The following is a 14,684-nucleotide window of genomic DNA, read 5'->3' as shown; positions in this document are numbered from 1 at the left end:
TATGCCCTTTGGCTCTGTAATGCCCCCGCCATCTTCTCCACATTAATGGAATCCGTCCTCAGCGGCCTCATGTGGGAGTTCTGTCTCGCATACTTGGATGACGTCATAGTCTTCAGCCAGACCTGGGCCAACCACCTGCAGTGCGTCCGCCGGGTTTTCACTAGGATCCGACAGGCAGGCCTCAAACTCTGGCCCACCAAGTGTGTCCTGGCTGCCAGAACCATCTCCTTCCTGGGACACGTCATCTCCCAGGCTGGCATATCTCCCGACCCAGACAAACTCCATGCCATCGCGAACATACCCACACCACAAGACGTTCATGGGATTCGAGCCTTCCTCGGCCTGATGTCCTATTACTTCCATTTTGTGAAGGGGTTCGCCCACATTGCCAAGCCAATCCACGACCTGACCCATAAGGGAGAACCATTCATCCGGATGGATGGGAGACGAGCCTCCTTCCAACAACTTAAGAATAAGCTCGTTTCCATCCCCATCGTGGCCTTTCCCAATTATGCCTTCCCATTCCGGTTCTACACAGACGTTTCCCTAATTGCGATCGGCACTGTGCTGCGGCAAGTCCAAGAGGGCCGTGAGCACATCATCACCTGCACCAGCCATACCCTTAATCAGATGGAAAAAATTTATGCTGCCACCAAGAGGGAGTCCCTGGGCATCATCTGGGCACTTGAGCATTTCCAGGCGTATCTGTCAGGGACCCAAGTTACCATCATCACTGATCACCAGTCCCTCCAGTGGCTGTGGCAGTCTGACACCCACAATGCCCAGCTCATTCGACAGAATGAGGCCCTGGAGGAGTTCAACTATGAATCTCGTACCATTCCGGCAAACTCCACACCAACGCAGACACTCTCTCTCGGCCCTCCATCAACACCGCCCAGCCGGAGCTAGATCTCCTCCAGCAGTGGCATCGCAAGGAACGATCCCCCTGGATCCCCCAGCACCTTTTCAAGAAACTGTATCGCCAGGGCGACCACCTGCTTACCCCATCCAGGCATATCCTCCTAGTCCCCAATGTCGCCTGTACACCCACAACATCATTCACCTGGGTACGAAAAACTCCTGCAGGTCTTTAACGACACCTACTGGGCGCCCAATCTTTCCGCCCTCACCAAGGAAATTACGCAATCCTGCCAAGCATGCACCCTTGATAAAGACATCACCCATACCACCGGTCCATTGGGCCAGATTACTGCCCACAAACCTTGGCAGCTATTGGCGATCGATGTAGTGGGACCCTTAGCCCCAAAATCAGGCTATAGGTACGTGATCACGTTCGTCAACACATACTCCAAATTCGTCATAGCCTGCCCAGTGAAAGAACACCATGCTGTCGCAGTGGCCGACGCCCTGATTCAGCATGTATTCCCGTACTTTGGTATCCCACAAGCTATCCACTCAGATCATGTACCCGAGTTCACCAGTAAGATCTGGGAGGAGCTGGCCCACATAATTGGCTATAACATCTCCCACTCATCCCTTACTGGCCCCGAGGAAATGCCATATGCGAGTGAAGCCATTGTACACTGATGAATCAACTCCACACCCGGATAGAAGCCACCAAAGATGACAACTGGCCCGCCCATGTAAAAATCATGCAATGGGGCATCAACTCCTGCCCCTGAGAACACGGAATTTCACTGTACAAACGAGTGTTTGGGGAAACACCCCTCCTCCTGCCCCTTCAGCAGCATTTCCAACCCCCCACTTCAACCCCCACGTCAGACCCATTACACCATCTCAAACATCGGCTAACGCACTTCCAAAACAACCTGGACCTCTGCCCTGACACTGCCTCCAACCCCTACAAGCTGGGCCACACTGTTATGATAGCACTGCTCCCCACCCCCTACAAGCTCACGCCATGCTTCACTGGGCCCCACACCATCATCCGTGTCCCTAACCCCTATCAGGTGATCGTCGAGTAACACGGCACTCCCCGCACTCTCCGAAAACAGCATGTGTGCCCTTTTCGCACTCCTACCTGCACTACCCCTGCCCCACGCCCCGTCCCACCCACTACTCCCGCGCCACTTCCCTCTACCTCCTACGATTGCTACATCTCCCCCTCACCATCTCTTTCTCTCCCCCTCCCTTGCCACCTCCACCTCACCTTCCATCATGCTGCATCGCACCTCACTTGACAACCTACCGACACCACCAACTCCCCGCCATTCTCCCACCTCCTCACCACCCGCCGCCTCCTCTCCCACGGCCAGCACCACGTGTCCCGCCCACACCCCCGAACCACCTCCGCCCAACACACCCCTGCCCCGGCCGTCACCCACCACTGCCACCACATCTCCCACCCTGCCACCCACACACGCCCCCTTGACCCCACCCTCCCTGTTCCCTGCCCCCAACTCCACCTGCGCTGTCCATGTTCCCACAACGCCACCACCCACTCACCCTACATCCTGCTCCCCGAGCCATGCCGCCCACACTCCTACCACCACACAGCTGCCCTCATGTGCCCCACACACTTCACACACACGCCGACACTGCACACCCACATCACCGCCCACACCCATCCTTAAAACAACCATCACACGCTCCGGCCGCCTCTCCCGCCCACCTGACCAATACTCACTCTCCCACACCACACGCCTTGCCACAAAATCACACCTCTACTCTTGCCCTAAATCATCTGACACTCATGATACACCAGGCACAAGTCCCGGCCACCTAAACTTCCCAACGATGCCATGCCGCATTACTCAGGCATAAAACCCCACACTCACCATCCATCTCCAGCATTCAACACAGCCCTGCACAGAGGGTAACACCTAGCGCCATGAGGATTCGACGAGCCTTATGGGTGCCGCCCTTTGGACGGAAACAATGAGTCCGAGGACCTCACCACCTCCTATGACTCCTCCGCTCCTTCACTGATTCATCCATCCTCTTCATCACCTGTGACGAGCAGCTAGAAGAGAACTCAGCCACCACAGCCTGGCACGCCCTCCTCCAACACCTGCAGCCAGTCTGCCACACTTATAACACCAAAGTTTACCACCTCCAGTCACAGGGACATGACTTTTCCCCAGCAGACAGTAGCAAAATGCAGTATAGCGCAGGGGGCGACCTAACACCCCCCAAAGGAGCCCACAGAGGAACAACGACAGCTCGCCGGGACTCAGGGCGACAACAACATAAGTCCGCCCGGGCTGCGCACTCCTATGACCCGGAGCTCGCCCGCCGCCACATAGCAGGAATACAAGACTACCTCCTGGGCGAGCCTTCCCCAACCAACATCGGGGTGGAGCTGTTACTCCAGCTCCAGTGAGCACCCCTGAGACAGCCGGTAGCTGCTCAACCCTCCTGAAGGAGCCTGTAGCCGCTCTGAGGAAAATCAAAAGACTTCCTGTAGCTGCTCTGAAGGTGTCCTTTCTGAGACGGCATGTAGCTGCTCAACCCTCCTGAAGGAGACGGCCTGTAGCCACTCTGAGGGAAAACAAGAGATGGCCTGTAGCCGCTCCCGCCTTCACCAGGAGATGGCCTGTAGCCACTCTGAAGGTGCCCTTCCTGAGACGGCCTGTAGCCATGCTGAGGGAAATCAGGAGATGGCCTGTAGCCACTCCAGCCTTTGTCAGGAGATGCCCTGTAGCCGCTCTGAAGGTGCCCCCGAGTCGGCCTTAGCTGCTCCCTTCCGGAGGCCAGTAGCTGGGCCTTAGTGACGGCCCATAGCCATGCCCCTAGAAGGCCACGGCCAGTAGCCGGGCCCTACGGCAGGAGATGGCCTGAAGCCGCTCCTCCGTCAGGTGCTGACCCCTGTTCACCAACTTACGACTCAGAGGGAGTCCCCAGCCTGGAGGAGTACTGGAAAGGCCCCGTGACTTTCCCTGGCCTCTTCTCCCTGCAGTCGGATCTGGAGAGGACTCACCTGACAGACCTTGGTGTAAGCCGGCGCCGCATACCCTTCCTGATGGCGCCACAGAGCACTGGGGACCACAGCCCTCAGGACCCCCAGACCGCCCCCAGGACCCCCAGACCGCCCCCAGGACCCCCAGGTGGGACTTCCCTTCACTCAGACGCCGGAGATCTTCGTCCTCCAACAGGCGTCTGAGCGAGAAGTTCAGGCAGTTATTCGGCCCCAGCCCTGAGGTCTGTACTCCTGCCCCAAGCCCCCAAAGCACGGAGCCTTTCAACACCCGCAGCCCCGGACAAGAGAGGAAGCCCCTACGCATGATCCCATGGCCACTGAACACAGAGGCCCCTGGTGGAACACAGCCCCATCAGTAGTGATGCTGGGTCACCTCTGGCGCCCTTATACCTGACCGCCACGATGCCCAGACCCGAAAGGAGTGACAGTGAAAGCACAGTGTCCATGACTTAGTGACGTGAAGGCCGAGCAGAGAATTAACCATATAAAGGAAGTCAGTGAGAGAGGCACCAGTGACAATATTAACCAGCCCCGTCCCGGAGGCGTGAATTCACGTCCTCACATGATGTGCACTCATATCCCGGAGACGTAAATTAACGCGGCAACATTGCAAGGTCCCTAATTTACACAATTTTCAATTTTCGCAAGTGATTTCGCGAGTGATTTTTGGCACATATACACGGGACACCTTCCTCTATTCCTCTACAAGATGCCAAGCAGGGACAATGCCTTACACCTCATAACCTCTCCCCCCCCCCCGCACGCCATTGTCTCGGCAATTCACCTGTTACCAGTGACCTGGCCAATAAAGACATTCAGGGCCAGAGTGATTCCCCAATCGATGACAATGTGGAGGACAAAGTTTACATAGTATTAGAGGAAGAAACAGTCAGAAATGATGATCAGATAATGTGGGAAAAAAAGGTCATGAAAGGTGATGAGTTAGTGAGTGAAACAATGCTTATAATGCCTATATTACTGTTTGAAATCCAATATACTCTTGTTCTACATATAAATTCGTAACAAGTAAATAAATAAATACTGTTTATGAGTGGATAAAATAGTTACCCTCCCATAGAACTCGTTTTCTTTGGTGCCAGCCTGTTAGAAAACCCAGTCAGGTAAGGAGGTACTCGTACCTGAATCGAGTATTTGAAACCTCAGGTGAGCGATTTCTTTATGAATTTTCGATGTTTCTCACCAAAAGCGAATGTTTGAGCCTAAAAAAAAAAGGTCGAAAAATGTCAGGACTGGGGTGAACCACTGCCCAGAAAACGTCGGGATGGGGTGGGTTAAAGTGGTGGAGTGCATAAAAGTAACAGTGAAGGGAATATGCTACCATCTGATAATGCCACATCATACTAAAATCATACACAGACCCCCGTGTTAAAGTAATAATTGCCAACAGTGAAATAGAACCACCCACTTCACAAATATATAAAACTTGGACTTCCTGCAATAATAGTATATAAACCTCTGCCCTAAGTGCTATTCACCTTGCCCAACCTTGACCTGGGTAGTATCCTGTGCGATACTAATAACCCATATCTAGGCCTCAGAATTATAATTGTCCAGTGTATCTGTATTCGTGACATCTACCCTTTCCAGTATAGAATTTAGTAACACACGTGTAAGGTTGTTGCCTTGAGTTTTTGTGTCCTGCCTCTCTCCTATTTGTCTAAGCTCCAGTCTAGAAAGAGAACCCAGCTACACACTAGGCGTTACAGGGATGGGAAGCCGACCCTAAAACACCTAGCGTTACAGTAATTATTTTTTTTATATTTTATTCGTTCATTAGGAAGATCAAACAACAAATTGTTGTGAAAACAATACAGCAAATTATATGGCTGGACTCAACCTACGTTGAAAGAGTGTGAGCGGTTGATTTCACTTGGGCGAATCCTGAGTCAAAAGAGTGCGAGCGGTTGGATTTCATTTGGATGATTCCTGCATCGAAAGAGTGTGAGGGGTTGAATTCTTCACCAGGCCCCCGTGTATGAGAGGGATGATAATAATAATAATAATAATAATAATAATAATAAGTGGTGCGGGGCACAATACACCTCGCCCGACAGCAGTTATTTTAATGCTGTTAAATACTGATGCGGTATTGCCATCTAGTGTCGGTAAACAATTAAAGTTGCAGGTAACCTCAATTTCAACTTGCCCTGTGAAACTCCTAAATAAAGTCTACGGTAATGGCACAACTAATTCAATGTTCAAGAACTCACCCTTTGAAACTCTTTGACCTTGTGTGTCACCTTTCAGACTTGATATTACCTCCACAATGAAATCAGTTCCTTTGGAGACCAGTGACCAAATATCCTGAAAGTTTCATGCAATTTCATTCAGTCGTATTTCCGTAATGTTGCTAGCAAACAATCCAACACAGAAACTCAAGCCAAAACAATACCGCGCCTGACTCCGTCCGGGTGAGGTAATAATAATATCAATAACACTGGCGTATCCAGAAAGTTGAAAAGGAAGGGGGGGCTTTTTTTTATATCTTTTTAACTGTGCAGCCCATGACGTTGGCAAGCGCAGCGAGCCCGTACAGCTGGGGGGTTCAGGGGGGCGCTGTAGCCCCCCCCCCAAGAAAATTTTGCATATTGGCCAATTTTATGATAATTTTGAGGCCATATGGAATGGGTATATGACAAACATATAGCATAATCTACAGTAAATTTTAAGTACTCTGTGATATATATATATATATATATATATATATATATATATATATATATTGCAAAAGGGGGGGCCCATGGCCGCATGCCCCCCTCTCGGTATGCCACTGAACAATAATAATAATGATAATAATAATAATAATAATAATAATAATAACAATAATAATAATAATAATAATAATAATAATAATAATAATAATAACAATAATAATAATAATAATAATAATACATCCATCCATCCATCATCCAATCCTACGTTGACCCATGAGGAGCGTAGGAGCCCGGGGCTAGGCAGTTGGTCCTGACATTTAAGATGAGAGTGACCAACCTCACTCATCCCTGAGTGGCATTACCTAAGCAATAAACCCCAACCATCCCTTGGATATAAACCTTCACCGGCTCAATCCGACTGGAGCACAATAATTACCCACTAAACCACCAGGCGCCAAAATTTGGTTATATGGTTACCACCCAGCGTAGTAAATGGTTTCCTGGTGTACAGGAAACCATTTGGCTTGTCACTCAGTGTAAAGTCACCCACAGGCAGAAGGAAGAGGAAAGAATGAAGGAATGAAAGACAGAAGAGGGAGTGTAAAGTCACCCACAGGCAGAAGGAAGAGGAAAGAATGAAGGAAAGAAAGATAGAAGAAGATGGAAGGAAAGAAGGATGGAGGAGAGAACAGGGCAGACACCCGAGAGCAGCACTACATTGAGTGAGTGGATGGTGAGCGCCCCCACCTACCACAATAACAATAATAAAAATAATAATAATAATAATAAAAATAACAATAATAATAATAATAATAATAATAATAATGATGATGATGGATGAGGCACCCATCATCTACTCACTTAATGTAGAGATGTCATATGATCTTTACACTGAGTGACAAGCCAAATGGTTTCCTGTACCCAGGATACCATTAACTACGCTGGGTGGTAACCATATAACCGAGGTTTCTGGCAGAGGTAAGTGTCCATCAGATTCCCCTAACCAAAATCACTTAATCATGGCAGTCGTTTCAGAGAGCCTTGGAGGGCCCAACACCTGCCCAGGGCCCCAACCAAATGGGCAGACTCACATGGCCATATGAAATGTGAGAGGTGTGAATGAGGAGAGCAAGAGGGTGGAAGGGGTGAATGTGTTCAAGGGTGCGGATATGCCGCGATGGCACTGTGTGAAGCGAAGATGAAAGAATGTGAAGTGGAGGAGTGGGAGAGTGTGAAATGTGTGAGATGGAAAATGAATGGGCGAGGAAGATGTAAGGAAGAAGTTGCTTTGTTGTTGAATGAGGTGTAGCAGAGTGGAATGAGAGATACAAATGTGTCACCTCAAGGTGTATGTATGTCAAGTTCAAGTTTGAGACGGTGAAAGTGGCAGTGATTGTAGAGAAGTAGATTGTAGCACCGGTCGAGCAGGGCAGTACTTCCAAGGTGGATGGAAAACTGATGACAGGGACAGCTGGAGCTCCTGTTTCATCAGCCCTCGGGGCTAGTTCCTGACCGTCCTCCTTTGCTGAATATTTTCAGTGTTTCAGCACCACAGACAGTAGGCCAGCATGCTCTCCAGTACAAGTTTCTCTAACTGTCAATACTTATCTATATGCACAGTACACACTACACTTCCTTTTCAAAAAAAAAAAAAAAAAAAAAAGGCACACAATAACCAGGCCTCGGAGTCCCCAGGGAGGGGGAACCATAAATGCCCCCATCTGCCCCTTTCCCGATGACGACTCAACGAGATGCCTGGAACCACTGTCTGACTCATTTCTTCATATCCGTAACTTTCGTAGCCTTTCCTCTAACTTTCTGCCTGTCGAGCACCTTCTCTCCTCCTCTAAACCTCACCTTCTCCTCCTGACAGAGACTCAGCTGTCTGAGACAACTAACAACAACCCCTTTTCTGTTCCCTCCTACTTTCTCTATACTCATTTCAAAGTCAAAGGTGGCTACAGTGTATATGTACGCAACGACTTATCTTGCTCTCATGTTCCTTAACTTGATTCTTCTGAATTCTCTACTCTCTGGCTTAGGTTTTTCTGTCATTCTCTGACTAAATATATTTGTGCTGTTTACTTATCCCCCAATTCTACTGACTATGAACAATTTTTCAACTATCTTACATCTACGATGGAACACATTCTATCCATTTTTCTTTTCTCTGAAATATCCATTCTAGGAAACTTCAATGTTCACCACCACCTTTGGCTCTCCTCTCCTTTCACTGATCCACCTGGTGAACAAGCCTACATATTTTCTATCCTTAATGACCAAGAACAGCTTGTACAGCACCCTACCCGTATCCCTGACCACCTTAGAGAATGCTCAAACATACTTCACCTCTTCCTTACAACTAATCCTTCTGCTTACACTGTTAATCTTTCCTCTCTGTTGGGCTCCTCCGATAACAACCTTATTACCTTGACCTGACCTGTCACTCTGGTACGGCCTGTGGACTCTCCAAAGATACGTCGACTGTGGCATTTTGGAGCTGCGGATTGGGAGGCCCTCAGGCAGTACTTCTTTGATTTTCCCTGGAATGATTATTGCTTCCATGGCCAAGAGCCATGTGAATGTGCTTTGCGCATTACAGAGGTTATTCTTTCAGGTATGGAAGCATACATTCCCTTCTCATATCCTCTGACTAACGCAAGAAAGCCTTGGTTTAATCACACTTGTTCGAATGCTTTTCGGAACAAGGAGAGGGCCTATAAAAGGTACCAGAGCTAATCCACTCCTGAATCACATCTTCGGTTGTTTATGTTTCTCCCCAGGCGGTGGCTGAATCGGTAGAGAGGCGGCCTGCAGTCCTAACGGACCCAGGATCGAATCCTGACTGGGACAGGAAACAGCTTATGGATTTGAATTTCCTAAAAGCAGACTTTACTGATCTACCAGATGACCCACCAACAAGTCGTAAAAATACCCCCGCTAATACCAGTACACCAGTCCTGTATGAGACAGCCCTAGCATGTGTTCAATATGGATGGTGGGTATTAGAGCCGAAGTGGTGACATGTGGAGGCGTAGGAGGACTACTGGGCCTTGGGATAGGTCACTGCCCCCGAGAAATAGGCCCTGAGGCCTTTGCCCAGAGTCGGAGACATAAAAAAAAAAAGAATCGTGTTAAGTTTGTTCTCTCTGCTAAAAATAATTTCATCCACACTAAATGCCCTCAACTCTCCGAATAGGAATTCTTCCCGCTCCTTTTGGCACCTTACCAAAAACCTTTCTAACAACTTTACCTCATCATCCTTCCCTCCTGTTTTCTACTCTGATGGCTCTGTAGCTATTTCTTCTACTGATGAAACAGGTCTCTTCACTCAGACTTTCTCCTCCAGTTCCATCTTAGACAATTCCTGTGTTGTTCCTCCATCACTTCCCCCCACTGACTTCCTCATGGCTGATATTAAAATTTCTTCAGCTGATGTATTTTCTGCCATCACTGGCGTTAATACTGACAAGGCATATGGGCCTGATGGAGTCCATCCTGTCGTCCTCAAGAACTATGCTTCCATGCTTCCACCCTACCTATGGTTCGTCTATTTTATAGAGAGCGTTTGGCCGTTGTTCCTCTTGGGGAGTCCCCGTCCCACAGTATTGCCATACTTTGTACTGGGCAACTTAATCGGATTAGAAACAAGGCGCAAATGACAACTCTTCCTCCCAGCACACCACTCGCCTCTCTCTCTCTCTCTGCATATAGAAATTGCATTTTTTTTTAGATTTATTTCTATAAAAAGTCTATACGGTTTTATGGATTATTAGAATTTGAGGAAAAGCCTCCTAACTGACTCTCTGTGTGTTTTGTTGTGCTCTTATTCATTCCCTTTCTCCATGCCCTTTCCCCCTACTCTCTGTTTCTGTCTGTCTGACTGACTGTCTGTCTGTCTGTCTGTCTGTCTGTCTGTCTCTCTCTCTAACATTATTTTTTATTATGACTGTGAATTTCTCCTTAAACCCTACACCGCGGGCTTGTTTACCAATTACTTGCGTGTCCCGCGGGGTTATTTGGGCTCCGACAGACTCTCAAAAAATATTTGCTAAAAATCAGTTATTAGTCCTAGAATAATAAAATTAAATATGCTTATAGCACATACCTTCAGCTTTCTCCTGGAATGATTGTTGAGCCTTCGTCAGTTTCCGTAGGACTTGTGGAGACCTCTGAAGTAGGGTAACTAAGTCTCCACTTTACACTTCCCGACAACCCGTTATATGATTACCACAGCCAGATACAAACACTATAAACACTATTCTACCATTTTCAAGTAGTTTGGGATCCATACTAAAAAAAAAAACAGTGTGAAAGCAATGGAAATTACGAGCGCGTCTGATCGCCGCACTTGCGCTAGTTCGCTCTAGGCACTCTGTCATTTATTATTCATAAAACCCCTCACACTTTATATTTCTATTACTATATCACACTTATATATGTCTGGAGTCTTTCTCCATAAGTTTCATTCAGTCGTATTATTTTATTGTCACTGAAGTCATTCTATTTTTCAGTCAGTAAAATACGTAGAGAGCCACGGATTCACTCTCACTGTTATAACATAAATTATTTGTACTCATATTCTTATATTACTAATTACTTACATTACTATTTACATTTTCTATTCTATTTTCAATATTTACCCTTCTATTTTACTTACAATATGTTATTCACTGTCACTTTCAGTAAGATGAAACTATAGTACACTGTTCAATCATATGAACTGAACATCCATTGCTTTCACCTGCTATTTACACATTATTTACACATTATTTACACATTATTTCCAAATAATTCTGCTTCCACACTTGCACTGTTAGAACTGCTTCTGGCTGTGATAATCGAAGAAGCAGGTTACACAGAGGGGAACCTGGCATTCAGTGCACTGCCAAGAGGTGCGTTTATGCTCAGGTGTGCGGCGTGTGGTATGCGCACATACCTGACACCTGCGAATCGCAGCCTTCCTTTTCCCTGTGGCAGGCATTAGCTCAAGTCTGTGCCGATCCATATACGCCCTCTGCTCAAGTCGGTCGGGAAGTGTAACTGGATGGCGCCTTGGAGTTGCTGCTTGCACCTTACCATATTTTTCCAGCAGCTGCTGGACACAAGTCCTGGCGAACAACCTCAGGGAGAAGGACTTGGGTGTCATCTTGTACAGGATGAAGGCGTTCAGCATCGTCATATCTATGAGATGCAGAAAAACTTTCCTGTACCACCTAGTATTCTTCCTGAGGCAGTCGATCTCACCAATCATCATGTCGGACTTGTCCACCAGCCGCATGTTTATATTATAGTCCAACACAGCATCAGGTTTCATCACAGGTTCGCCTGTCCTACGGTCGACCTTCCCACTGTCTCTCATCTCCCCCTTATGTACGGTGGTGAGCATGTGCACGACTCTCTTGTCATGCCACCGTATTGCCAGCATCTTCTCAGACTTGCGTAGGTGCACGTCTCCTCGCTGCGAGTTTCCTGCCTCTGGGAATTTGGGGAAGTTGGCACGATTACTTTTGACAGTGCCGCAGGAGCCAATGCCGTGCTCAGAAAGGTATTTGGCAAGTTTCGGTGCTGTATAGTAGTTGTCTGTATACAGCACATGATTCCCACCAAAATACTTTTCTAGGAGCACTTTCACTACACAGCCTGAGAAGCCAAGGGGGTGTGTTTTATCGAGATCGACAGTGCTGGCTGAATAGATGACGAAGTCAAGGATGTACCCCGTCTTACAGTAGCACAGTACAAAGAACTTAATTCCAAAGCGATGGCGTTTGCTTGGAATGTACTGGACAAACCGAAGACGTCCTCTGAACAGAACCAAGGACTCATCAATGACAACCTTCTGAAATGGGTGGAAGAATGACATGAACTTATCCTTCATTCTGTTCAGAATCTCCCGGATCTTCCAGAGTGGGTCGGTTTGGGAAGGTACATCATTATCGGCAAAGTGCAGGTTTCCCATGATGTTCCGGAAGCGATCTCTGGCCATGTACTTGTTGAAGGTCGGTGAGGGTAGTAAGGGGTCCATGGACCAGTATTCTTCCAACTCATGCTTCTTGGAGTGTGGCATAAGAAGCATGAGGGCAAAGAACACATACAGCTCCTGCACTCCCAGCATGGTCCACTGTTGCATCTTGGCTGCACCTGTACCACTAGCAGCACGTTGTGATTCGAACCTGTTAGTCTCATCACATATGTGCTGCATGACTTCGTCATCTAGGAAGGCCAAAAGGTAGTCGACACACTCAGCATTTTCGTCCATAGTGAAGGCAGGCTGAACTCCTGACGAGCTCTCATCGAAAACCAGGTTTTCGGGGACAAAATCTGACCCTTCCATCCACGCGAAGGCGTCCAGGATTCCCTGGCGTGGCGGTGGAGGGATGGTGGTGGTGGTGGTGGTGGAGGTTGGCTGAGAGGGAGGCTTATCACGGTCAAGGTCACTCGCACTGACCCTAGGTTGCCGTACAGCACTAGCAGCCCTTACCCTACTAGCTACACTACTTCTCACTCTCTTAGATCTACCTCTACCTCTACGGCCGGCCTTCACTGTTGATGCTGGTGGTGACTCCGACGACGAAGACTCCGGAGATAACTCAGCCGACGATGATGACGAGATGAGTAAAGCGGGGCTTGGGGAATGGGGAGGTGAATGATCTCGTGACTCATGGCGGGCTGGGTCACGTGGGGGCATTGTTCTGGGGCTAACACGCCGCCTTTTCACTCCCTTCCCAAATTCTTTTCCTTCCTGCACTAAAGGCTCCTTTCCCTTGGAGCTACACACAGATTCACTGGTAGGAGCACTTGTTGTCGCTGTTTCTGGCGCGATAAGTTCACCCGGCTCATCACACGATTCACCGGAATCGTCAAAATCGCTGTCCATTATTATCATCGACAATTCAGCAAGTTCTCGTGCCACTGCAGAGTCACTGAGGCCTTTCCTGCTTGCCTCAACACTTTTCTTGGGGGTAGAGGTCACGGGGCCCTTTGCAATGGGCGCAGAAGCGGCAGGAATGGCGGGGCGCGAGTGCGACATGTTGTCTCTGCAGTGGAGGACAAGGAACTAAATGCCGCGGCTTATCTGAGAAGGGAAGGGTTGACAATGACACTTTAGGCTGACTGCTGCTAACTTACAGGCTAATTTTTTATAGGTAGAAAATCTCGGCGATAAATAAAGAAATAGGTACTTCCAGGTGAATGTAAATGTCAATTAGGATTCTCCCTTCCTTTCTGATATATATTTTTATTACAGACATCGATTACAAGGCATAAATCAAAGGGGAAATTACCATGGTAATGTAGCGAATGAATGCACATGAGGTTTTGTCAGGTGATAATTGGGCAATTTCAGGAGTATAACACTATCACTTACCTGTTTTTTTTTTGGTATATATTATTGGGTAAAAATATTGGGCATAGGGCTTATTTCAATGGATGAAATCTGTGGAAAAAGAAGAGGGAAATTTCCGTAGCGCAGCGCGGCGTGAGAGGTGAGAGGAGAGGGTAATGGAGGGCAAGTAGGGAGGGGAGTCAAGAAGGGGGTAAATTATCTGAGAAGGGAAGGGTTGACAATGACACTTTAGGCTTACTGCTGCTAACTTACATGCTAATTTTTTATAGGTAGAAAATCTCGGCAATAAATATAGAAATAGGTAGTTCCAGGTGACTGTAAATGTCAATTAGGATTCTCCCTTCCTTTCTGATATATATTTTTATTACAGACATCGATTACAAGGCATAAATCAAAGGGGAAATTACCGTGGTAATGTAGCGAATGAATGCACGTGAGGTGTTGTCAGGTGATAATTAGGCAATTTCTGGAGTATAACACTATCACTTACCTTTTTTTTTTGGTAAATATTATTGGGTAAAAATATAGGGCATAGGGCTTATTTCAATGGATGAAATCTGTGGAAAGAGAAGGGGGAAATTTCCGTAGCGCAGCGCGGCGTGGGAGGTGAGAGGAGAGGGTAATGGAGGGCAGGTAGGGAGGGGAGTCAGGAAGGGGTTAAAATAGCTAAAATGTCAACAATGGATGGGAGTACAGATGAGATTTGGAGTGCTGACTAGTGTTGGACATTGGCAGTACTGATATATGATACAAGCCACCACTT

The sequence above is a fragment of the Coenobita brevimanus genome, chromosome 93 (genome assembly GCF_032717465.1).
Source record: "Coenobita brevimanus isolate Jiangsu-jjx chromosome 93, ASM3271746v2, whole genome shotgun sequence".
Taxonomy (NCBI): Eukaryota; Metazoa; Arthropoda; class Malacostraca; order Decapoda; family Coenobitidae; genus Coenobita; species Coenobita brevimanus.
Note: the sequence above shows the minus strand (reverse complement) of the source record.